This window comes from Nicotiana sylvestris, chromosome 6 (genome assembly GCF_000393655.2).
Source record: "Nicotiana sylvestris chromosome 6, ASM39365v2, whole genome shotgun sequence".
NCBI classification, from domain to species: Eukaryota; Viridiplantae; Streptophyta; class Magnoliopsida; order Solanales; family Solanaceae; genus Nicotiana; species Nicotiana sylvestris.
The window spans coordinates 16,002,779-16,028,375 of NC_091062.1; the positions used below are offsets into that span (position 1 = coordinate 16,002,779).

General features: G+C 41.4%; 1 pseudogene; it reads left to right on the top strand.

The window, feature by feature from the left end:
* Nucleotides 1-25,322, top strand: part of LOC104214194 (3-hydroxyisobutyryl-CoA hydrolase-like protein 5) — a 51,302-nt pseudogene extending 25,980 nt beyond the window's left edge.
* Nucleotides 25,323-25,597: the final 275 nt, after the last annotated feature.

Genomic DNA, 25,597 nt, shown 5'->3' on the forward strand with positions numbered 1-25,597 from the left:
CCATCACCCACTGCCCAAGCACCATGGCTTGTTTCTACTTAGTCATCTGAGGGCTCAGCAACCGGTAGTGGTGAATACTCCACCTCCCCCACATCTTCATTATCTGGGGAGGGTGCAGACGGAGTTGAGGAGGAAGTGCAAGGGGATGAGGAGGTAGCTGAGGGTGGTGAGCCTCAGGTTGGGGGAATTGCCCGAACTAGAAAACCCGAAGTTTGGGAGGATAGGTTCGTGAGCCAGGTGGCGTACCACAAATTTAGGGAGTGGTGGCGGGTGAGAAAATTGATACCGGAGCGGAGTTTCATTGATAGAGATCATTTACCCCACAACCCTAACGTGCATAGACAGTTCAGAACGAGAGTGGGTTGGGAGAACTTTTTAGATGACTACATGCATGCCAATGAACACTTAGCCAAAGAGTTATACTGTAATGTAGCCCACATCGTAAAGGGTTACAAAGTGACTAAGGTTCGGAAACTTAAGGTGTTGTTTGATGGGAAGTCGCTCAACGAATACCTGGTTTCAATGAGGAAGATGAGTCTCTTTATATGGCAAAGCTGGAGATGGGATAGGAGGTCCGTCCATGGTTAGCTCAGTACTTGGCAATCCCAGGTACCATTCCAGAGTGGTTGACTGTTGGGGTCAAAATACTACGGAGGACCCTAAACTTTGAGGCGAGAGGCTGGGAGACATTTGTGTGCAACCGGTTAGACCTTACTACCCATGACCAGACACTTCCTCTCCACCGGGCTATTTTGGTTGCTTACATTATGGCGGGGTACCCCATTAACGTGGGGAATGTGATGTACCGAATCATTTCTATAGTGGGTGCTGAGAGCGACCAGAACTATCCCTTCCCCAACACCCTTATTATGTACTTCCGGGACTTGCAGGTGGACAAGAGGCCATACGACATCAAGGTCAAGGTGACAACCTCGTTCTCCTGGTACAACTTGAAGAGGAATGACAACCCTAAGGACAAGAACTACAAAACCCCTACTTCTGCCCCAACTGGCCAGTCTGAAGAGCCAGTTGTGGTAGAGACCGCTGTTGAGCCTGTCTCCACTCATACTGAGATGCCTCCCTGACCTTCCACATCAGCAGGCCCGAAGATCCCATCTACCCAGGCCCATCCCATCACTGCCCACCGGCTGAGCCAGGCCCTTCTAAGTATAAACAGCTGGATTCAGACTGCCTCATCCAAGTTGTCCACATTGACTACCACAGTAGAGGCTCAGTAAGCTCCTCTAGACCCACAGGTGCCCCAGTCGATAGAGGATGCTTTGAAAGAGATACTTGAGAACCAGAAGAAAATCCTCACTACTCAGGAGACATTGACCAAGGTAGTCGATTCACACAACAAGGCTCTCAAGGAGCTTGCTCGGGAGCATAAGAAGATTAGGAAGACACGAGCCTCCAAGGAGTCCGTGAAGGAGCTGTGGGCAGATGTAGATAGACTGAACGCAGACCAGCTGCCTTTGGACCTATTGCTCGATGACCCAGTATCAACAGCTCATCTACAGCCAGAGCAGACCTAGAGGCCTCCGAAGAGGAGGAAGATCCCTAGAGCAGATGATGCCATCATCCAGTTGGCGAATCCACCGGAGGCTTCCTCCAGTCAGCCACAGGATGTACCAGTTCCATAGACTGTCAAGGTCCAGACCCAGGTCCCAGTAGCAGTAGAGTAGACCACCGAGAACCAGTCTGAGGTTCCCGAGCACATAGAGGACCCAAGGACCACCCATGAGCATATGCAGACAGACACGACTTAGGGAGTCTTCATATCCTTTTTTATTATTTTTGATGCTTATTTGGATTAGTTGGCATTGGGGACAATGCCAGCTTTTATTTGAGGGGGTGCGCCGTACATTTTGGATGACTGTATATATTAATTCATTTTATGCTTTCTTTATTTTCACATTTGGTCTGTATATAATTTGATATTTAGCTACTTTTATTGCATTTTTCATCTTTCTTTGGGTGTGTATATAAAGTTACATCGTTGTATATATTCATCCCCATTGTATATTCAATTCCCCTATTGTATATATTCGTTCTATTTTTGCAAAATTTTTCCATTTTTAGCTTCTTATTTATTTTCGTAGCTTTTTGCTTTGTGTTGGACGTTTTCAATAAGCCTTTGATTTTCTTAATGCCATGGTTCTTTCCAAAGGTCGAGTGTTGTGTAAACCGGGTGGCTCTTCCCAATGATGGATGGCGTGACAACCTTCTTAAGGGTTTGAGTCCGTTTTTGTTTATGTTTTTAGTAGTTTATAGTTAAGGATACCTCAAGCAAAGCTTCACTTGGGCCTAGCACATTTGCCTTTGATCTCATGGTCAAAGACAAAATGTTATGTTAGGATGGTGAAAGTCGTGACCTTGAAACTCTTGTGGTTACCGATAATCATCAAGTGGTTTTTCGGGACCATTATGTGCTCAAATCATATCTAAGGTCGTTGTGGGCCCTCGACTCTATGTCTTTAGCGATCCTTTAGCTTGTATAGTGAGAAATCGAATTGCGAGTCCAAGTCCCGAGCCATTGGTCTAGAACTTGCCCTGAATGTTTGTTGAGGCGAAATCTTAAGTGAAATTTGACTTGAGACGTGATTATAGGCCCTCCTTGATCCAAATAATAGCTTGAAAAATTCCATAGTCTACCAATGATATGATCCCTAGTTAACCCTTTCGAGCCTTAGACCTTTTTCTTTCAAGAACCATGAGACAAGCCTATACCCGTTCTAAAAGATACCCTTTCTTGGCACCCGATCTTTCCTTGAGCATATGGCAAAAGTATAAGTTTGGGGGGAGAGACGAGGGTGGCAACAAAGTGGTAAAAGGAACAAAATGAAGAAAAGGAAAGACAATGAAAAAGAAAGAAAAGCAAAAGACAAAAAGAATACTCAATGTGAAAAAGAATAAAAAGGGATTCAAGAAAAGCAAAAGAATGAAAGGTATGGAAAGTTGAAAAAGGAGAAACGGTTTGAATTGCATAAGGAAGATTGACAGCGTGTCCCTCTAACCCCCTAAAAAGAAGTGAGATGACTCAAAGAGTCAAGAGAATGTGTGCCAAATGAATCAAAAGAAGTGCTTAAGGGAAGATGGAACCTACTTAGATCAAAACATTTCCTACCCTGAACCAAAAGCCTTCACAATGACTCCACAAAAGCCTTATATGATCTTGAGTTGAATGAAGCTTACATTAGTGGATACTTATATAAGGGGCAAGATTATGGTATTTAGAGCCATACTTGTGACCTTTTCTTGAGAGAGATGAGTGAATTCCCATTAACCTCGGTTTGTGTGCCAATATTCTAAAAGGTGAGGTTTGCTTAGGGAGTTCTTTGACGTAATGAGTCAACTCTTGATGCTCTTGTGTCACACTTGATCCATGGTTTTTCAAAGGTTAAATGTTGTTAATGATTCATTTATATTGAGGGCAATTGTTAGTCCCAATTGATGCTAGTTGAGGTTATTTTAGGATATCTGAAAATTCTTGGATTTTTCCTTACGGGTGGGTCTTATTTTGTTTGCTTGAGGACAAGCAAAAGCTTATGTTTGGGGGAGTTGATAACTAGGGATTTTGACGTGTTTCATGCTCCTTCTTGCTTACACTTTGATTATAAATTCTTACAAAATAGTCCCAAAAAGGCTCATAAGTTGTACTTGATTGCACGTTTGATCAACAAAGTGACGAAACGTCAAAGATCGACTCAAAAGGAGTGAAACCTGCACAAGTACTAAAGACAAGACAACTCAGGACAAACAGGCCTAGTGCGGTTGCACTACACTTTGTGCGGTCCGCACTAGGGAGATTTAGAGAGCTGGATTTGAATGCATCAAAGCAGTGCGGCCGCAGTACACATTGTGCGGTCTGCACTACCATTTTATGCGATCCGCGGAAGCAAACATCAGAGAGATGTCAAGTGTCAAGGTTCAAGCCTGTGCGGTCGCAACCCATTCTGCGCGAACAGCATTGGAAGCCTCCACGACCGCGGTCCATTCTACGCGGTTCGCGAAGCCTGAGTTCAGAGAGTTGAAATTTCAGAGTCAAGAGTCTAGTGCGGCCGCACACTATTTTGTGCAGTCCGCACTGACCCCACAGGAGAATTTTAGTCCAGTTTTTCTAGCTAAGTATAAATAGAACCTTTTTCCATTTTTAGGGTATCAGCTATTTTCTGAACTGAGCTGCGCTCGTGAGAAGACCATCTGTAGACATTTTGGGCATTTTTACTTAGTTTTTATCATTGAAATTTTGTATTTACCTTAGCAATTAATTAATATGTCTTTATCTTCATTTATTTCTCTGTTTTTCTCTTCAAGAATGAGTAGCTAGACCCATTCGCTAGGGTTGTGGCTCAACCCTAGTGTGGATAATTGATGGGTATTGTGATGTAGGGCTAGATTGACTATGGGTGTTTGTTATTTGGGTCAATTTTATGGTTTAATTTATGAATTGGTGGTTGCAAACACAGGTTTGTGCTAAGTTGACTTGGCTGTTCTTTAGAAAGAGAGCCTAAGTCTCCAAAATTGACCCAACAAGGAATTGGTATGGACTCAAGAGAATTGATAGTCCCAATTAAAGGGTTAAACCTCGAGAGAGTAATTACCCGACTTGAACCCTAGTTGCTTGAGCAAATTTGCCTACCCATTTGGTCTTGAGAAAGTTAATTGGTCAAAATCACTCTCTCTACCGAGAGGTGTGAGAGTAGGTAAAATCGCGCAACGGTTATAGAATATTTCCCCAATCATATCAATCGTGCCTTAGAAGCAATTACCCGTCAATTGGCCACCTAGGAGGATGCCACTACCCTAGTGCCTTTTTATCCATTAGATACAACTTTTAGCAATTCTTGTTTAGCATAATCTAGTTGCAATTATAATTAGTAGTTGATAATAGTAACTTATTAAAGAAAAACCCAAAAATGATTGGAAGTGATATTTGGAACAACTACATAATCCCAATCTAAATAGATACTCGACTCCATTCCTAGCTCCCTGTGGAAATCGATCCCGACCCACAAATCAGGTAAAAGCTATTGCGACCCTCTCTTCCTAATTTTTAGTAGTGCGGAGTAGGTAGTGATCACTGCCTAAGAATTTTATGACTTTCCATTCAAAACTGAACCGTAATATTACACACGCAAATCTCAATCCTCCACAACATACCGCATATACCATACTATCCTAGGATAACATGAGAACATCATCTCCCTTCCGAGCCACAAACATCTACGTACTCCACTAGTCAATAACTCGACCAAGCTATGCAAGCCATCAAAACCTAAGAGCATTGTCGCAAAATACCGGTAGGAACTCATTACCCCATACAGACCCAAGGAACTAATCATATCCTTACCATACCGATCCAGCCTACTACCCAGCTATCCCATCTATCCAAATTTCCTTCTGATTCATCTTCAACTTGATATTCCCTCTTGCTGTAGCACCGCAATTCCTCAACCCAGACTCACCACACGAGACCCAAGCATAAAACCACACTGTCTAAGGCTCATAAGCCACAGAGTACTCTTTTAAATGTTTCCAAAAGCACCACGATCAAAATACCTACCCCGAAGGGACTTCCTGCGAATTTGGAACCATTACCTTCCTATTACTTATATATAGAATCCCATAGTTAATGTAGAAAGTACCACAAGTCTTAACATCTTCCAAATGAAATCTCAGTTCATAACCACATATACAACTTTAAAATACCCAATTGTTATATGTAGAATCTTGAACACATTAGAAACATTCTCGAGAGTCATTCACTTTATTCAAACTGCAATTAGTCTAATCAAATGAATCGAACAACCTGTGCCTCATTGGCACTCCGACACCGCAGAATGTAACCTCATCCCAATACAACCAAGTAACTTCCTGCTCTATGCACCAAACATTCTTGCCACTAACAACTCAAGACATCCCATGATTCTCACACACCTATGAAGCATAATATAATCTTTGTCAAAATTTTCCTTTACCCGAGCCATCCTCGGTCTCAACCTCCGTAGGCCATAACTGATTCACCCGAATGTCTCAAACCAGAACCAACATAGCACAAAATCATGCAATCGCTTAATCAATAGAAGACTCCCCCACTTGGCTCGGAGCTGTATACCAAAACACACACAATAACTCATAACGCATATACTCTATTGCTACCACAATACCATAGTGAGATTAAGCTAAAACCTTCATAAGCTCGTGAAAACACGGATCATCTAGAATTTAACTCTTCTGCAAATCTCGCATTCATCCTCGCAACAGTCAAGCCCACTCTTTTAAGCGATCCAATTTAAATTACAACACATATCTTTCACTTGCAAATGAGATCTTCTAACAGACACATAAGGATCGTACAACCTCATAACACTTCGTAGGAGATAACCCACCTACTTTGCCTCTAACTAACATTTCTATATACCTTCCACCGTCATACACTGTACGCAATCACTTAGTCTACCTGAGTCTGAACTCATAACGCAACATGAAATTTACTTCACTCACAATTGCGAAACTTGAAAAGATTCTTCATACGCCCATAACTCGGGGCTATACCTCCAATCAAGATGAAGATCAAGAACCTAAAAGTTCTTCTATCTTCCAGCAGACCCTTCTCGTTGCTTCCAAATCATATGGATATATCTCGCAGTACTAACATACTCATCACATAGTTATGCAGTCGTCACTTCCACTAATAGGGACACTACCGAACATATCAGTTCAAAGACTCTTGCTCACACAATTAGTACCTCGGTGGTCAAGCTATAACAAAGATCCGGCCTCAAGTCCTTAGGAATGGTCCAACATCAACTCACAGATATCACGTCTCGCCCCTTGATCAGGGAATCACAAGTCATCGATGCACATATGATACTGAGCGCTCATGCGCGCACATAAATGCATGGAAGGAATTCAAAGAGTTACATTTCAAGTTGAATCAAAGGACGCACGATAAGAATTTCATGAATGTGAAGTTTTCCGAAAGGTTCTGTAGCCTCTCGAGGATAAATACAAACGTCTCCGTACCGATCCGCGAGACTCTACTAAACCTGCTCATGACTCGTGAGACCTATGTAACCTAGGCTCTGATACCAACTTGTCACGACCCTAACCCCGAACCCGGTCGTGATGGCTCCTCTCGTGAAGACAAGGCCAGCCAGTTCAAAGCAACTCAACTTTTAAAGTAGTTAATCAACATAAAAATACTCTAAACATGATTTAAACAATACTAAATTGCGTAAATATCGATAATAATGCAGAAAGTCCAACCCGACACAGCCCTAACCGGGGTGTCACAAGTCACGAGCATCTCTAAACCATAATACTAGCCTGCTAATGTCATAACTACTACAAGTGTTTGAAAGGAAACGAAAATGATAGAGAAGTAGAGACACGGGGCTGCGGATGTCAACAACTACCTCGTAGTCTCCGAAAACTGCCTTGAACTAGAGGAATCAACTCTCCGGAGCGGTACCAGCTATGCCTGAATTTGCACACAGGGTGCAGGGAGTAAAGTGAGTACTCCAACCCAGTGAGTAACAAATGTAAATAATGACTGAAAGTAAGAAATCACGTAAAACACAAGGCATTCCATACTGAAGCAGTAAAATCATTTAACACAGTAAAATAGTGAAAATTCAAGTGAAAATACCTTTCTCAACAAGTAAAACAAGTAATTGACAGGTAAGTAATCAAATAGAAATTTGCCCCTCGGGCACATTATCAACAAATCCGCCCCTCGGGCAATATCTCAGTACAGTACCAGCCCCTCGGGCTCAAATCTCAGAACAATACCAACCCCTCGGGCTCAATCTCACATCACAATGGGTACCCACGCTCACTGGGGGTGTACAGACTTCGGGAGGGGCCCCTTACGGCCCAAGCGCAATATCAAGCCTTCTCATGGCATCAAATCTAGGCCCTCGGCCTCAAATCAATCAAGCCACCTCGTGGCATATTTATGTTTCTCAGGCCCTCGGCCTCATATCAGTATCAATGTATCCTCACAACTAGGCCCTCGGTCTTACCCAGTCTAAAAATCATCACAAGCCCCTCGGGCAATAGTAAAACAGTATTTCTTAGCCCAAAACATCATGTAAAATTATCATTTAAGTCTCAAAACTGAGTAGTAAAACAATGGAAAATAACATGTCTGAGTTCAAGTAATAAGTCAAAACAATGATGAAATAGTAATAAAAATTCCCGAAGGGTTTAAATAGTTGGAACAAAGCCCAAATATGGCAATCAACTCAAATTATGATGATAACAAATAGGTTTCAGTCAAATACGCGGTAAAATCATCAATCGTGTCGGACCAAGTCACAATCCCCAATAGTGCACGACCCCACGCTCGTCATCAAGCTTGTGTCTCACCTCAATATAGCACTATGATGTGCAAATCCGGGGTTTCAAACCCTCAGAGCATCATTTACAATCATTACTCACCTCGAACCGGCTAAATCTCTAACTCACGACGCCTTTGCCCCTCGAATCGGCCTCCACGCGCGTCGAATCTATCCAAAATTATAAAGAATACGTCACAATATGCTAAGGGAACAAAGCCCAAGCGAAAACAATCAACAAAGAGCACGATTCCCGAAATTTCCAAAACCCGAGCCCCGGGTAAAATTTACATTTTCAGAATCCTCATACCCTCACGAGTCTAACCATACCAACATTATCCAATTATGGTACCATTTGGTCCTTCGAATCATCCTTTTATATTTTTGGAAGATTCCACAAATTTTCTTCCCAAATTTCATCCCAAATCACGAATTAAATGATGAATTCAATGATAGATTCATGTACTCTAGCCAAATCTGAGTTAGAATCACTTACCCCGATGAATTTCTTGAAAAACCTTCGAAAAATCACCAAAATCCGAGCTCTCTAGGTCAAAATATTAAATAAAACCCAAAACCTCATATTTATAGAGTACCCCACAGATTTCCACCTCTGTGGACAGCGCAAAAACGACCGCGGTCCGCACAAAACTAGTGCGGTCCACACAAAAATGACTGCGGCCACACAGGTTTTCATCTGCAGTGATAGACTTTATTATATTGGTCACAACCTTCGCTACAAATGTCCAAATTGCGATATATCTACCTTTCTGAAAACTAGACACGAAGGGCAACAACTTTTGTTTTTGAATCATCTCAAAATTCGTTGTAGATCAAAAGATATGAGCTTCCGAAATAGGACCAGTGAAATATTCCCTACTACGGCCGCACTGCATTTTGTGTGGTCCGCAAAACACCTACCGCAGATGCACTTGATTTTGTGCGGACAGCGCTGGTGGGTTCCGAGGCCTGCAACCCTTCTAGACCTGCTATAGCTATGATTTTCGGCTAAAAGATCCCGGAACCTACCCGGAACCCCTGGAACTTCAAACCAATTGTACCAACACATCCCATGACATCGTTCAAACTTGTTCAAAACTTCGGAATGCTCAAAACAACATCAAAACATCAAATCACCCTCAGATTCAAGCCTAAGAATTCCAAAACTTTCGAATTATGCTTTCGATCAAAAAGTCTAACAAATCTCATCCGAATGACCTAAAAGTTTGCACATACATCACAAATGACACAACGGACCTACTCCCATTTCCAGAATTCCATTCCGACCCCGATATCAAAATCTCACCTATCAATCGGAAAACGCCAAAATCTCAATTTCGCCATTTCAAGCATAAACCTTCAACAGACTTCCAAAATGCATTCCGATAACGCTCCTATGTCCCAAATCACTTAATGGAGCTAACCAAACCATAAAAATTTCAATCCGAGATCAAATACACAGAAGTCAAATCTTGGTCAAACCTTTCAAATTTTAAGCTTTCAACTGAGACTGTTCTTCCAAATTCATTTTGATTAACCTGAAACACAACACCAACGATTTACATAAGTCATAATACACCACACGGGGCAAGTCATGCCCGAGAACTGGCGAGCGAAGTTCAAAAGATCAAAACGACCGATCGGGTCGTTACATTCTCCCCCACTTAAACACACGTTCATCCTCGAACATGCCCAGAGTTGTTCCAGAAGCAAACCAATTACTGAATAACCTTGCCATGCATATACCCGGGGGTGATCCCACATCACCATATCTCATACAGGTCCGATAACACAATGCAACTAAAATTTTACAATCCAACCTAGCCCATAAACCTTAGAACCCCATTTTCACTTCCGAAATCATTCACATGATCAGAATCTCAAATCTATATTTAGAATAAGCCCGAACCAGCTCTAATAACCCATACCTGCAACCTCAGGTGCAATTAGATGATAAACCACGTAACTCAAAGGCTAGTAGCGATAACTTCTATTCGCAGCAGCTACCTACAACAACCGAATACCGGTAGAAAACCTCTTATCAACTAAATTCTCATTCCAACACTTTCATATACTGCCAATGATAAATGAAACACGCAATAAACCATAACCATTTCTCAGATCAACCATTCATGAAGACACTTCTCCATTGGCAAATAACATAGCAAATTTCCGAGCCAAACCTCGATATTATCCTTCCATTATACTAAAATTGAATCCGTTCGTATTCATTAATGATCCCATCGATCTCCTCTAATCCAACACACCACTCTGGTGACATGATACATAAATATAGGCCTAAGACACAACTTGCATAATACGTGCACCAATAAGCAACGGTCCGAACATACTCAAATCATGAAAATGACTCAAATGAAAGAGCTGTACCGCAAGCTCACCAGTAACACCACAACACAAGTCTAAGAACCCGTCTCACATCATAGGAACATAACACACGAATCTAACCTACAAGGTCATACCTTCACATATATTCGCTGCAATGCGCGACCTTATCCAAATACTGCTCCACATGGAACACCTTAAGTCACTCTGCTCGGATTTGACAACCACGCGCAATTGATGTCTAGAATCAGAGTAAATCATCATAACCACGGTAAGGCAAGTACATAACACTGCACAACCTGAAAGGCATAATAGATGCACAATCCACCAAGCAATATCCAATAATCCTCCCGCTCGAATCCTATTGAGAGACCTCAATAACACCGCACCACATGTGCCGATAACCAACAAATCCTAATGCCTCGCAACACGGAAAGGTAACTCATAGGCCTCCCCAGATTACTAATAAGCTCAATAATCGACGAATCCAACACCTCTATAAATAATACAATTCAGAGCCAACCAAACCGACTCAAGTTAGAACACGCATCTATATTGGCCTGCCAATGAACTCCTTATAAAGGTGAAGCTGCTTTTTCCACCCCTTTAACTCTACATGTGCCATACGATACGGTGCCCGGTATCAAATCAATATCGAATCAATAACCCTGCCCAGCGACATGCCCGACCACAAGAAACATATCTGAAAAGTCCCTCATCAATGGAACTGAATCAAAGGTAGAAGCCCCTACACTGTCATCCATCACGAAAGCCCAAATAAAAAAGACAATCCTTCCCAGCCGTCCACTGGGTCTTCGAAATATAAAACCACTCCACTAGGGCATAATCCTACGGACCTCGCCACTTAATCTGTGGCATTTCTGGCATAGCCAATATTGCCGCCTTAGCGCAATAGTCAACAATGACACAACACAGAGACAACCAGTATGAACCTAATATCACATCTAAAATCTAACATGCCAAGCACAAAAGATCCGCTCGGGTATCCAAACCCCGATAATCACTAAACAATGCTGATACATATGACTCACAACCACAACATAGCCTGAATGTGAGAACTTCCATGTCTCCAAATCCATATGGCACATGAATCAACATACCTGATCCCAATTTTGCTGTCTGAATGCATACCGCACCTCAAATACCCAATCATTCCACAAAAGATACTCTAAAATTCCCCTGTGTCACCAAGCAAACTTGAATATTAGTAGTCGATCTAACAAGAAAGCGCCACAGTTCTACCAAAGTACTATCAACTTAATCACATTGCCTTTTCTGAAACATATACCCTCGTCAAATCACTCCCATTTAGCAATACCATTTCCTTAATCATCTGGAGATCATCCCCCTAATCATCTTAAGCTCATTTCTCTAATCATCTAAAACTGTCTGTGCTGCCTAAGAATTTTATGACTCTCCATTCAAAACTGAACCGTAACCTTACCCACGCAAATCTCAATACTCCACAACATACCGCATATACCATACCATCCTAGGATAACATGAGAACTTCATCTCCCTTCCGAGCCACAAACATCTACGTACTCCACTAGTCAAGAACTTTCCATTGATCCCATATAGAAGGAAATAACTATGCATCCCATGCTCCTCATGACTATAGAAAATATACATCTTCAACCAAGGTAGAAACCATCAAGAACTCTCCGAGTTCCCCTTACACAAACCAGACCTGCCAGGACTGAATCCCTCTAACTCGACCAAGCTACGCAAGCCATCAAAACCTAAGAGTGTTTCCGCAAAATACCGGTAGGAACTCACCCATATCCTTACCATACCGATTCGGCCTACTACCCAGCTATCCCATCTATCCAAGTTTCCTTCTGATTCATCTTTGACATTCCCTCTTGCTGTAGCACCACAATTCCTCAACCCAGACTCACCACATGAGACCTCAAGCATAAAACCACACTGTCTAAGGCTCATAAGCCGCTGAGTACTCTCTTAAATGTTTCCAAAAGCACCACAATCAAAATACCTACTCCGAAGGGACTTCCTGCGAATATGGAACCATTACCTTCCTAATACTTATATATAGAATCCCATAGTTAATGTAGAAAGTACCACAAGTCTTGACATCTTCCAAATGAAAACTTAGTTCCTAACCACAAATACAACTTTAAAATACCCAATTATTATATGTAGAATATTGAACACATTAGAACCATTCTCGAGAGTCATTCACTTTATTCAAACTGCAATTAGTCTGATCAAATGAACCGAACGACCGGTGCCACATTAGCACTCCAACATCGCAGAATGTAACCTCATCCCAATGCAACCAAGCAACTTCCTACTCTATGCACCGAGCATTCTTGCCACCAACAACTCAAGACATCCCATGATTCTCACACACCTATGAAGCATAATATAATCTTGATGAAAATTTTCCTTTACCCGATCCATCCTCGGTCTTAACCTCTGTAGGCCATAACTAATTAACCCAAATGTCTCAAATAGGAACCAACATAGCACATAATCGTGCAATCACTTAATCAATAGTAGACTCCACCACTTGGCTTGGAGTCGTATACCAAAACACACACATTAACTCATAACGCATATACTCTATTACTGCCACAATACCATAGTGATATTAAACTCAAACCTTCATAAGTTCGTGAAAACACGGATCATATAGAATTTAACTCTTCTGCAAATCTCGCATTCATCCTCGCAACAGTCAAGCCCACTATTTTAAGCGATCCAATTTAAATTACAACACATATCTTTCACTTGCAAATGAGATCTTCTAACAGACACAAAAGGATCGCACAACCTCAGAACACTTCACAGGAGATAACCCACCTACTTTGCCTCCAACTGACATTTTTGTATACCTTCCACCATCATAAGTTGTACACAATCACTTAGTCTTCCTGAGTTTGAAGTCATACCGCAACATGAAATTTACTTCACTCACAACTGGGAAACTTGAAAAGATTCTTCACACGCCCATAACTCGGTGCTATACCTCCAATCAAGATGAAGATCAAGCACCTAATAGTTCTTCTATCCTCTAGCAGACCCTTCTTATCGCTTCCAAATCATATGGATATATCTCGCAGTACTAACATACTCATCACATAGTTATGCAGTCGTCACTTCCACTAATAGGGACACTACTGACCATATCAGTTCGAAGACACTTGCTTACACAATCAGCACCTCGGTGCTCAAGCTATAGCTAAGATCCAGCCTCAAGTCCTCCAGACTGGCCTAATATCTAATCACAGAGATCATGTCTCGCCCCTCGATCAGGGAATCACAAACCATCGATGCACATATGCTACTGAGCGCTCATGCGCGCACACGAATGCACGGAAGGAATTCAAAGAGTTACATTTCAAGCTGAATCAAAGGACGCACGATAAGAATTTCAAGAATGTGAAGTTTTCCTAAAGGTTTTGTAGCCTCTCGAGGATAAATACAGACGTCTCCGTATCCGCGAGACTCGTGAGACCTATGTAACCTAGGCTCTAATACCAACTTGTCACGACCCTAACCCCGAACCCGGTCGTGATGGCTCATCTCATGAAGACAAGGGCAGCGAGTTCAACCCAACTCAAATATTAAAGCAGTTAATCAACATAAAAATACTCTAAACATGATTTAAACAATACTAAATTGCGGAAATATCGATAACAATGCTAAAAGTCCAACCCGCCACAGCCTTAACCGGGGTGTCACAAGTCACGAGCATCTCTAAACCATAATACTAGCCTACTAATGTCATAAACTACTACAAGTGTTTGAAAGGAAACATAAATGATAGAGAAGTAGAGACACGGGGTTGCAGACGTCAACAGCTACCTCGTAGTCTCCGAAAACCGCCAGGAACTAGAGGAATCAGCTCTCCGGAGCGGTACCAGCTACGCCTGAATCTGCACATAGGGTGCAGGGAGTAAAGTGAGTACTCCAACCCAGTGAGTAACAAATGTAAATAATGAATGAAAGTAAGAAATCACGTAAAACACAAGGCATTCCATACTGAAGCAGTAAAATCATTTAAAATAGTAAAACAGTGAAAATTCAAGTGAAAATCCCTTTCTCAACAAGTAAAACAAGTAATTGACAGGTAAGTAAACAAATAGAAATTTGCCCCTCAGGCACAGTATCAACAAATCAGCCACTCGGGCAACATCTTAGAACAGTATCAGCCCCTTGGGCTCAAATATCAGAACAATACCAACCCCTCGGGCTCAATCTCACATCACAATGGGTACCCACGCTCACTGGGGGTGTACAGACTCTGGGAGGGGCTCCTTACGGCACAAGTGCAATATCAAGCCATCTCGTGGCATCAAATCTAGGCCCTCGGCCTTATATCGATCAAGCCACCTCGTGGTATATTTATGTATCTCAAGCCCTCGGCCTCATATTAGTATCAATGTATCCTCACAACTAGGCCCTCGGCCTTACTCAGCCCAAAAATCATCACAAGCCCCTCGGGCAATAGTAAAACAGTATTTCTCAGCCCAAAACATCATTTAAAATTATCATTTAAGTCTCAAAACTGAGTAAAATGGATGAGTAGTAAAACAGTGGAAAATAACATGACTGAGTTCAAGTAATAAGTCAAAACAGTGAGGAAATAGTAATAAAAATCCTCGAAGGATTCAAATAATTGGCACAAAGCCCAAATATGACAATCAGCCCAAATCATGATGATAGTAAATAGGTTTCAGTTAATACGCGGTAAAATCATCTATCTGGACGGACCAAGTCACAATCCCCAAGAGTGCACGACCCACGCTCGTTATCAAGCGTGTGTCTCACCTCAATATAGCACTACGATGTGCAAATCCAGGGTTTCAAACCATCACAACATCATTTACAATCATTACTTACCTCGAACCAGCTAAATCTCTAACTCACGACGTATTTGCCCCTCGAATCGGCCTCCACACACATCGAATCTATCCAGAATCACAACTAATATGTCACAATTTGCTAAGGGAACAAAGCTCAAGCGAAAACAATCAACAAAGGGCACGATCCCAAAATAACCAAACTCGAGCCCCGGCCCCATGTCTCGAAATTGGCTAAAATTTATATTTTTAGAATCCTCATACCCTTACGAGTCTAACCATACTAAAATTATCCAATTCCGGTACTATTTGGTCCTTCAAATCATCCTTTTATATTTTTGGAAGATTCCACAAGTTTTCTTCCCAAATTCCATCCCAAATCACGAATTAAATGATAAATTCAATGATAGATTCATGTACTCTAGCCAAATCTGAGTTAGAATCACTTACCACGATGAATTTCTTGAAAAACATTCAAAACATCGCCAAAATCCGAGCTTTCTAGGTCAAAATATTAAATAAAACCCAAAACCTCATATTTATAGAGTACCCCACAGATTTCCACCTCTGCAGACCGCACAAAAATGACCGCAGTCTACACAAAACCAGTGCGGTCCGAACAAAAACGACTGCGGCCGCGCAGGTTTTCATCTACAGTGACACGCTTTAGTATTTTAGCCATAACATTCGCTACAGATGTCCAAATTGCGATATCTTTACCTTGCTGGAAACTAGAAACGAAGGGCTACAACTTCGGAATGCTCAATACAACATCATATAACCCTCGGATTTAAGCCTAAGAATTCCAAAACTTTCGAATTATGCTTTCGATCAAAAAATCTATCATATCTTGTCCAAATGACCTGAAATTTTGCACACACATTACAAATGACACAACAGACCTACTCCCATTTTCTGAATTCCATTCCGACCCCTATATTAAAATCTCACCTATTAATTTGGAAAATGTTGATATCTCAATTTTGCCAATTCAAGCCTAGACCTTCCACGAACTTCCAAAATGCATTCTGATCACGCTCCTAAGTACCAAAATACCTAACGGAGCTAACCAAACCATAAAAATTCCAATCCGAGATCAAATAAACAAAAGTCAAATCTTGGTCAGACCTTTCAAATTTTAAGCTTTCAACTGAGACTGTTCTTCCAAATTCATTCTGGTTAACCTAAAACCCAACACCAACAATTTACATAAGTCATAATATACCACACGGGGCAAGTCATGCCCGAGAACTGGCGAGCGAAGTGCAAAAGCTCAAAACGAACGGTCGGGTCATCACACCAATCCACAAATGCTACGATATGCTTCTTCATTCTTCGCCACCAATTATGTTGCCGCAAATACTGATACCTCTTTGCGGAGCCCGGATGAATATAGTACCGAGAGCTATGGGCCTCCTCTAAAATCAACTCTCGAAGCCCATCCACATTAGGCACACAAACTCGACCCTGCAACCTCAAGACTTCATCAACTCCTAAGGTAACCAGCTTGGTACCTCCGTGCCGCACCGTGTCTCTAAGGACACACAAATGGAGATTATCATACTACTGATCACGGATACACTCCAATAATAAAGAATGAGCGACTGTGCAAGCTAACACACCGATGGGCTTAGAAATATCTAACCTCACAAACTGATTGGCTAAATCCTGAACATCCAAAGCAAGCGGTCTCTCACCGACCGGAATATAAGCAAGGCTGCCCATACTGGCTGACTTCCTACTTAAAGCATCGGCCACCCCATTGGCCTTCCCGGATGATATAAGATGGCGATATCATAGTCCTTTAACAGCTCCAACCACCTTCTCTGCCTCAAATTTAACTCCTTTTACTTGAACAAGTATTGCAAGCTCTTGTGATCTGTGAACACCTTACATTCCACGCCATATAGATAATGCCTCCAAATTCTTCAACGCGTGAACAATGGCTGCCAACTTCAAATTATGAATCGGATAATTCTTCTCATGAATCTTCAACTGCCGTGAAACATAAGCAATGACCTTACCATCCTACATCAACACCACACCAAGCCCAATACAAGATGCATCACAATAAACTGTATATGGACCTGAACCTATGGGAAAAACCAACACAGGTACCATAGTTAGAGCTGTCTTGAGCTTTTTAAATCTCACCTCGTACTCGTCCAGCCACTTGAACTGGGCACCATTCTAGGTCAACCTGGTCATCGGGGCTACAAAAGATAAAAACCCCTCCACAAACCGACGATAGTAGCTTGCCAACCCTAAGAAACTTTGAAACTATGTAGTTGATGCTGGTCTAGGCAAGTTCTTGACTTCCTCAATCTTTTTCAGATCAAACTGTATACCCTCTGTTGATACAATATGACCCAGGAATGCAACTGAACTCAACTAGAACTCACACTTCAAAAACTTAGCATATAACTGACTATCCCTCAATGTCTAAATGTCCACTCTAATATGCTACTCGTACTCCTCCTGGCTGTGGGAATATATCAAAAATGTCATCAATGAAGACTATCATGAACGAATCCAAATAAAGCTTGAACACTCGGTTCATCAAATCAATAAAATCTGTTGGGGCATTTGTCAACCCGAATGATATCACCAAGAACTCAGAATGTCTGTACCGAGTGCGGAAAGCTGTCTTAGGGACATCGGATTCCCTAATCCTCAACTGATGGTAGACAGATCTCAAGTCAATCTTGGAAAATACATTGGCACCCTGAATCTGATCAAACAAATTATCAATCCTCGGCAATGGATACTTATTCTTGATTGTAACCTTGTTTAACTACCATTAATCAATGTACATTCTCATCGATCCATCCTTCTTCTTAACAAACAATACCAGCGCACCCCAAGGCGAAACACTGGGTCTAATGAAACCCTTCTCAAGCAAGTCTTGCAACTGCTCCTTCAACTCTTTCAACTTAGGCGAGGCCATACGATATGGCTGGATAGAAATGGGCTGAGTACCTGGAGCCAAATCAATGCAAAAGTCAATATCCTTATCGGGTGGCATACCCGACAGGTCTGAAGGGAATACCTCAGGAAACTCATGAACAACGGGCACATAATCAATAGATGGAACCTCAGCACTAGAATCACGAACATAGAATAGGCCAACCACCCCTTCTTGACCATACACCGAGCCTTCATATACGAGATAACACTGTAGGTAAAATAACCAGGAGTCCCTCTCCACTCTAAACGAGGTAAACCCGATAAGGCTAAGGTCACAGTCCTAGCATGACAGTCCAAGATAGCGTGGTAAGGTGATAACCAGTCCATCCCCAATATGACATCGAAATCAACCATGTCCAAAAGAAGCAAATCTACACGAGTCTTAAAACTCCCAATCAGAACTATACAAGAACAATGGACATGATCTACCATAATAAAATCACCCGCCGGTGTAGACACATAAACAGAAGCACTCAAAGAGTCACTAGGCATGACTAGATACGGTGCAAAATAAGATGACACATAGGAGTATGTAGACCCTAGATCAAATAACACCGATGCATCCCTACTATAAACCAAAACCATATCTGTGATAACTACATTGGAAGCCTCAGCCTCGGGCCTGGCTGGAAGAGCATAACATCGGGGCTGGGCCGCACCACCCTGAACTACATCTTTGGGACGACCTGCTTCTGGCTGGCCTCCACCTCTAGCTACCTGAGATCCACCTCTAATACCTCTACCTATAGTACCTCTACCCCTACCTCTAGCTGGATGGGCGGGATGTGGAACACTCGGTGCCTGAACCATTGCACGGGAACCCTGATGTTGTGAGTTGCTCGATGCTCGAGGGCAATACATAGCAATGTGCCTCATATCACCACAAGTAAAACAAGCCCTCGGCTACTGGGGCTGATGACCCAGGAAACTCTGAAGCGGTGGTGCACTGATAGGAGCTAGTAGTGCACTATAGGATTGCTAATCAGAATACTGCATCTGAGAACCATAGCCACCTGAAGCACCGTGAAAAGCCTGAAGTGGTGACTGAAAAGGCCTAGGAGGATGGCCTCTACCATATGAATCCCTACCTCCAGACGAGGTACCACTGAATCGGCTTGAATGACGAGGCCTCTTGTCTGACCCCTAACCACCTCCCTACGATATAACCATCTCAACTCTCCTGGCCACATTGGCCGTCTCCTGGAAAGATATCTCACTCCCAGTCTCCCTAGCCATCTGAAGATGAATCGACTGAATACGTCCATCAATGAACCTCCTCACCCTCCCTCTCTTAGTGGGAAGTATGATAAGAGCATGACGAGCCTAGTCGATGAATTTGGTCTCATATTGGGTAACAGTCATAGAACCATGTTGGAGACACTCAAACTGCCTACAATAGGCCTCTCTCTGAGTGATGGGGAGAAACTTCTTCAGAAATAGCTAAGTAAAAGGCTCTCAAGTCAAAGCTGGCAATCCGGCTGGTCTAGCCAAACAGAAATCCCTCCACCAAGTCTTTGGCGGATCCAGACAATCGAAAAGTGGCAAAATCGACCCCATTGGTCTCAACTATCCCCATATTCCTGAGAACCTTATAACAGTTGTCTAAATAATCATGGGGATCCTCAGTAGATGCACAACTAAAAGTAGTATTAAAGATATTGGTGAACCTATCCAGCCTCCACAAAGCATCGGCAGACATAACAGCTCCATCACCGGTCTGAGCTACCATTCCCGGCTAAACTGCTGCAACTGGTTGAACCGTTGGAGTCTGAATCTGGGGAGCTACCTGCTCTAGGGTGTGAGTAGCAGGAGTTTGGGCTCCTCCTCCAGCCTAAGAGACGGTTGGTGCTACAGGAAGCAAACCTTCCCGGGTAACGCTCTCCATAAGGCCCACTAGACGGACCAGAGCATACTGAAGAACTGGGGTAGCAATAAACCCCTCTGGGACCTGAGTTGGGCCCACTGGAACTGCTGGGGCCAGAACCTCATCATCAAAATCAACCTGAGGCTCCACCTCTAGTGCTGCTACTTGGGGCTCAGGCTGCTGGTCAGTGGATAAGGAAGCGCGTGTTCTTGCCATCTGCGAAAGAACAGAGTAGAAATTCAATCAGCGTTGAGAAACCAAACCGCACAACAGGAAAGAATGAATGTGAAATTTTTTTCCTAACTCTGTAGCCTCTAGGGGATAAATACATACGTCTCCGTACCGATCCCTCAGACTCTACTAAGCTTGTCTGTGAATTGTGAGACCTATGTAACCTAGAGCTCTGATACCAACTTGTCACAACCCGGATTTTCCACCCTCAGGATTCGTGATTGCGCCTACTAATGCGAGCTAGGCAAGCCAATTATTAGACAAATTACCCTTTTGCCAATTTTTATTCTTTTTAACATTATATAAAACAATAGTGCGTAAATAATAGAAATTTTGAATAAGCGGAAGAAAGCAATAAAATATATGACCATGTGTCTATTACAACAGCTTAAACCTTAATCACCTAGAACTGGTGTCAGAGTACCACAGACGGTCTAAGACTGCTAAATACAAGGTCTGAAAATAAAATACACATTGTTTTTGAAGTGAAGAGATAAAATAGGAAATAAAGGATAGAAGAAACGCCAGGGCATGCGGACACCTGTAGGTCTACCTTGGATCTCCACGTGGACTGAAGGTAGCCTCCATACTACGGTCCAAGAGCTACTCCAGGATCTGCACATAGTGCAGAGTGTAGTATCAGCACAACTGACTCCATGTGCTGGTAAGTGCCTAGCCTAACCTTGGTGAAGTAGTGACGAGGTTAGGACCAGACTACCAAATAAACCTATGCAGTTATATAATACAAAGCGAAAAGTAAAGCAGGAATAAACAAGTAAAGAGGGGAGGGGGAAAGCATGCTTCGGGGAATAATAGGTAAAAATAGAATATCAAGAGAATTATAAAGGAACCAAAATCCAACTACTAACAAGGATAAGGGAAACAAAGACAAAATTCACTTTCATTTCACATCTTGTTGCAGGCGTGCAACCCGCTCCCATTTCATATATCTCATGGCAGGTGTGCCACCCGTTCCCATTTCATTTATCTCGTAGCAGGCGTGCCACTCGCTCCCATTTTGTTTATCTCGTGGCAGGCGTGCCACCCGCTCCCATTTCATTTATCTCGTAGCAGGCGTGCCACCCACTCCCATTTCATTTATCTCGCGGTAGGCGTGCCATCCGCTCCCATTTCATTTATCTTGTGGCAGGCATGCCACCCGCTCCCATTTCGTTTATCTCGTGGAAGGCATGCCACCCGCTCCCATTTCAAATCAAAAACAATCACAAAGAATCTTGGAAAGGGAATAAGAGCAATATAACCACATCCCGACAAGAGTAATATAACAACATCCCCACAAGGGAACAATAATATTTCAATAACATGTGGAGTGCAATAATTTACAACGGAGTCATCACAATTACAATACAAGACTCACGGGCATGCTTGACACCGATGTATAGATACTCGTACCATGCCTATACATCATACTCCACAATTAACACGTAGCAAAATAAGACACGACTCCTAATCCCTCAAGCTAAAGTTAGACTAAACACTTACCTCAAAGTCATGAGCACAATTGAAGTCTCTACTATCGCTTTACGTCTTGATTACACCACTTATTTGCTCGTATCTAGCCACAAGTTACTTAATTACATCAATAAATGCTAAATGAATCAATTCTAATGCATGGAAATGAGTTTTCTAAAGTTTTACCCAAAAAGTCAAAAATGGCCCCCGGGCCCACATGGTCAAAATCCGAGGTTCGAACCAAAACCCGATTACCTATTCCTCCACGAACTCAAATATATAATTTGTTTTGAAATCGGACCTCAAATCGAGGTCCAAAACCCCAATTTTTGAAAAACCTAAGTTCTACCCAAAACACCCAATTTTCTCCATGAAAATCATTGATTTTGAGTTGAAATCATGTGAAAAGATTTTAAAGATTGAAGAAAACTAGTTAGTAATCACTTACAATCGATTTGGAAGAAGAGTTGTCTTTGAAAAATTGCATCTTGTGTTTTTGGGGTTTTGAAAAATGTAAAATAACTGAAAATTCCATTTTAATATACCTCTCTCAGATCCCCTGTGCGGACCACACAAAATCGAGTGCGGCTGCACAACTCTCCATGTGGACTGCAGTGATATGCTTTAGTATTTTGGCTATAACTTTCTCTACAGATGTCCAAATTGTGGTTTCTTTACCTTTGTGGAACTAGACACAAAGTGCTATAACTTTCCCTTTTGAACCATCTCAATATTCCTTGTAGATCAAAAGATATAGGCTTCTGAAGTCGGACCAGTGAACCTGTGCGGACCGCACAAAATCGAGTACGGCCGCACAGCCCCCACCGCGGACAACACTAAAACCAATGCGGTCAGCACTGACGGGTTCAGAGATTTGCACTTCTCTGAACCTGCAACATCCCTGTTTTAAGCTTAAGACATCCCGGAACCTACCCGAAACTCACCCGAGCCCTCGGAACTCCAAACCAAGTGTGCATACTAACTCAAAGACATCATATGGACCTACTCGTGCAATCACATCATTAAAATAACATGTAAAATCATGAATTAAACCTCAAAACTCAACATTTTTATCAAGAACTCTCAAAGTTCATAACTCTTCAACCGGAAGTCCAACTCACGTCAAATAAACTCCGTTTTCACAAAATTTCACAATCTTTCAAATACGATAGCAAGTTTGTACCGAGCTCTGAAACCAAAATATGGGCCCGATAACAATGGTTTCAAACATTAATTCTTTTCTTCATTTCTTAGATAATTCAGTAAAATAATTTCTTTCAAAAATTGATTTCTAAGGCATGGGAACTAGGAATTCATTTCCGGGCATATGCCCAAGTCCAATATTTTACTGCTGACCTCCCAGGATCGTCGGAACATGGATCCGGGTCCGTTTGCTAAAAATATTGACCAAAGTCAAGCATAATCAAATTTTAACTCTAAAAATTTCGATTACTCATATTTTCACATAGAATGCTTTTCGGATATAGATCTGGACCACGTACATAAATCAAGATAAGGTAAAAGGAGGTTTTTAGGCCTAGGAACACTGAATTCACTTATAACACAAGTGATAACCACTCTACCACGACTCTAATTATTTAATGCTTATCTCATGTTGAGGAAGTTGAAGCAAGGAAGGTAGGAAATGATTGGATTGTAGCAGTGCTTGGAAGCCTAAAAGGATCATCCCCAACAAGATTGAAAATAAAACTCAGATCGGTAATTCTTTACGTTTTACCAAAATAAACTTGCTTTGACTTCTATACATTTTGAAGACCAAAGGATTTAATAAAAGGATTTGATTATATATATATTGACAGTATAAATATTTTGCACTATATTAGTGTAGGTTACCACTCATATTCATTCAAAAAATTTATGTATAATATCTTATAAGTAACCTAATTATGTATAATCTCAAATATTTCAGATTCGAGAAGGAAGAAAACTAACGTTGTCTTAATGCCTCAAGCAAGAATTTAGATTTTCAATAAACATATTGAGAACAATCATATCTAGCGATATCTATGAGGTAATTAAATTGGTACATGTTTCTCAATAATTTGTATTAAGAAAGTTGAACTGTAATAATATCTCCCTTTTGAATCTAATTAGTTGAGTTTATTTTTCCATTTATAAGGGCATACGGGCTATCACAATTGAGAAGGATAATTCTCCAAAGGTATGTTTCTCTTCCTCTCGAGGGTATCCTTAGAGAAACAGTAACGTCATTTTTGTATAACATGTAGATCATGAGTTAGAGTCGTTGAAGCTTGCTTTAGGGTAGGTGTTTACATCGCACCCCTATAGGGGTGGCCCTTCTCCGAATCCTATGTGAATGCGGAATAATTTGTGCATCGCGTTCCCTATTTACATCACATTCATGTTTGTCATTATCACCAACCAAATTTAAATATATTATGCTACATCTGGTCCATATTATCTGTATTATAAGGTTATCGCGTACAATTAAGAAAGATATCTAATAGCCTTAATTATAAGAGTATATGAACTAGACCGTTGTCTCTATTAAATGCTTCACTTAATTAACACTCCGCTGCTAATTGGAACAGTAGCGGGAATTCGAAGAAGAAAAGTAACAAATACTTCTAATTATTCTAAAATGTCACATATTTTGGAACAAAATCAATTTGTCAAAACAACTAATATTTGCATGACTGGAGGAAGTTTTGAGTCGTACAAAGATTTACGAAAATAAGAAAGAACAACAAACAAACCGGTGCAATCTCATAAGTGGGTTTTGGGGGAGGGGAGGGGGAGGTTGTGTGCAGGCAGACCTTACCCATACCTTGGGAAGGTAGAGATGTTATTTCCAATAGGCCCACGGCTCAAGGTAAAATGAGAAAGAAGTGACAGATTATGTTAACTATGGTTTAATGGATTCTTTACTCTAGAAGTGCATTAGAAGGGATTTAGTCCAATTTTTTATTTAAACCATTACAGAAGAACCTAATTAAACTAACTAATTATGTTGCTACTTCATTTGCTATCAGTGGTATCCTCCAACTCTTGAGAAGGTGAAAGATGAGCAACTCAACTTGATTTTCAAGCCATTTGAAGAACATTTGGAGCTCCAAATTCAATACAAAGAAGAGTTCCTATTTCTAAGCATTCAAAATTGTTGTTTTTTTGCTTCAAAAATTACCTTACATTATATTATTGTGTAATAATTCATATAATATGATCAACAGGTGGGATGGAAAATATGAAAATTCAGTATATTATTAACTTAACCAAGAGAAGAATCAAAGAGGAATATCTCAATCAATTGCTCTTGGAACTGGTTGTAGACAATCTGCATTATGAGATTATTAGATAACAACTTCTATTTTATTTGTAGAAATGTATGTTTGAGGCAAAGACGATTTGGTAAGGGGTATCATCTGAATATCTGATACTGCTATCAGAAAAAAAATCTTTTTATGCGTGTTTGTGGAAATAATATTTTTCCAAGAAATAATTTTTGTACATGTACAATAGGTCTAAGATGATAAATGTTTGTT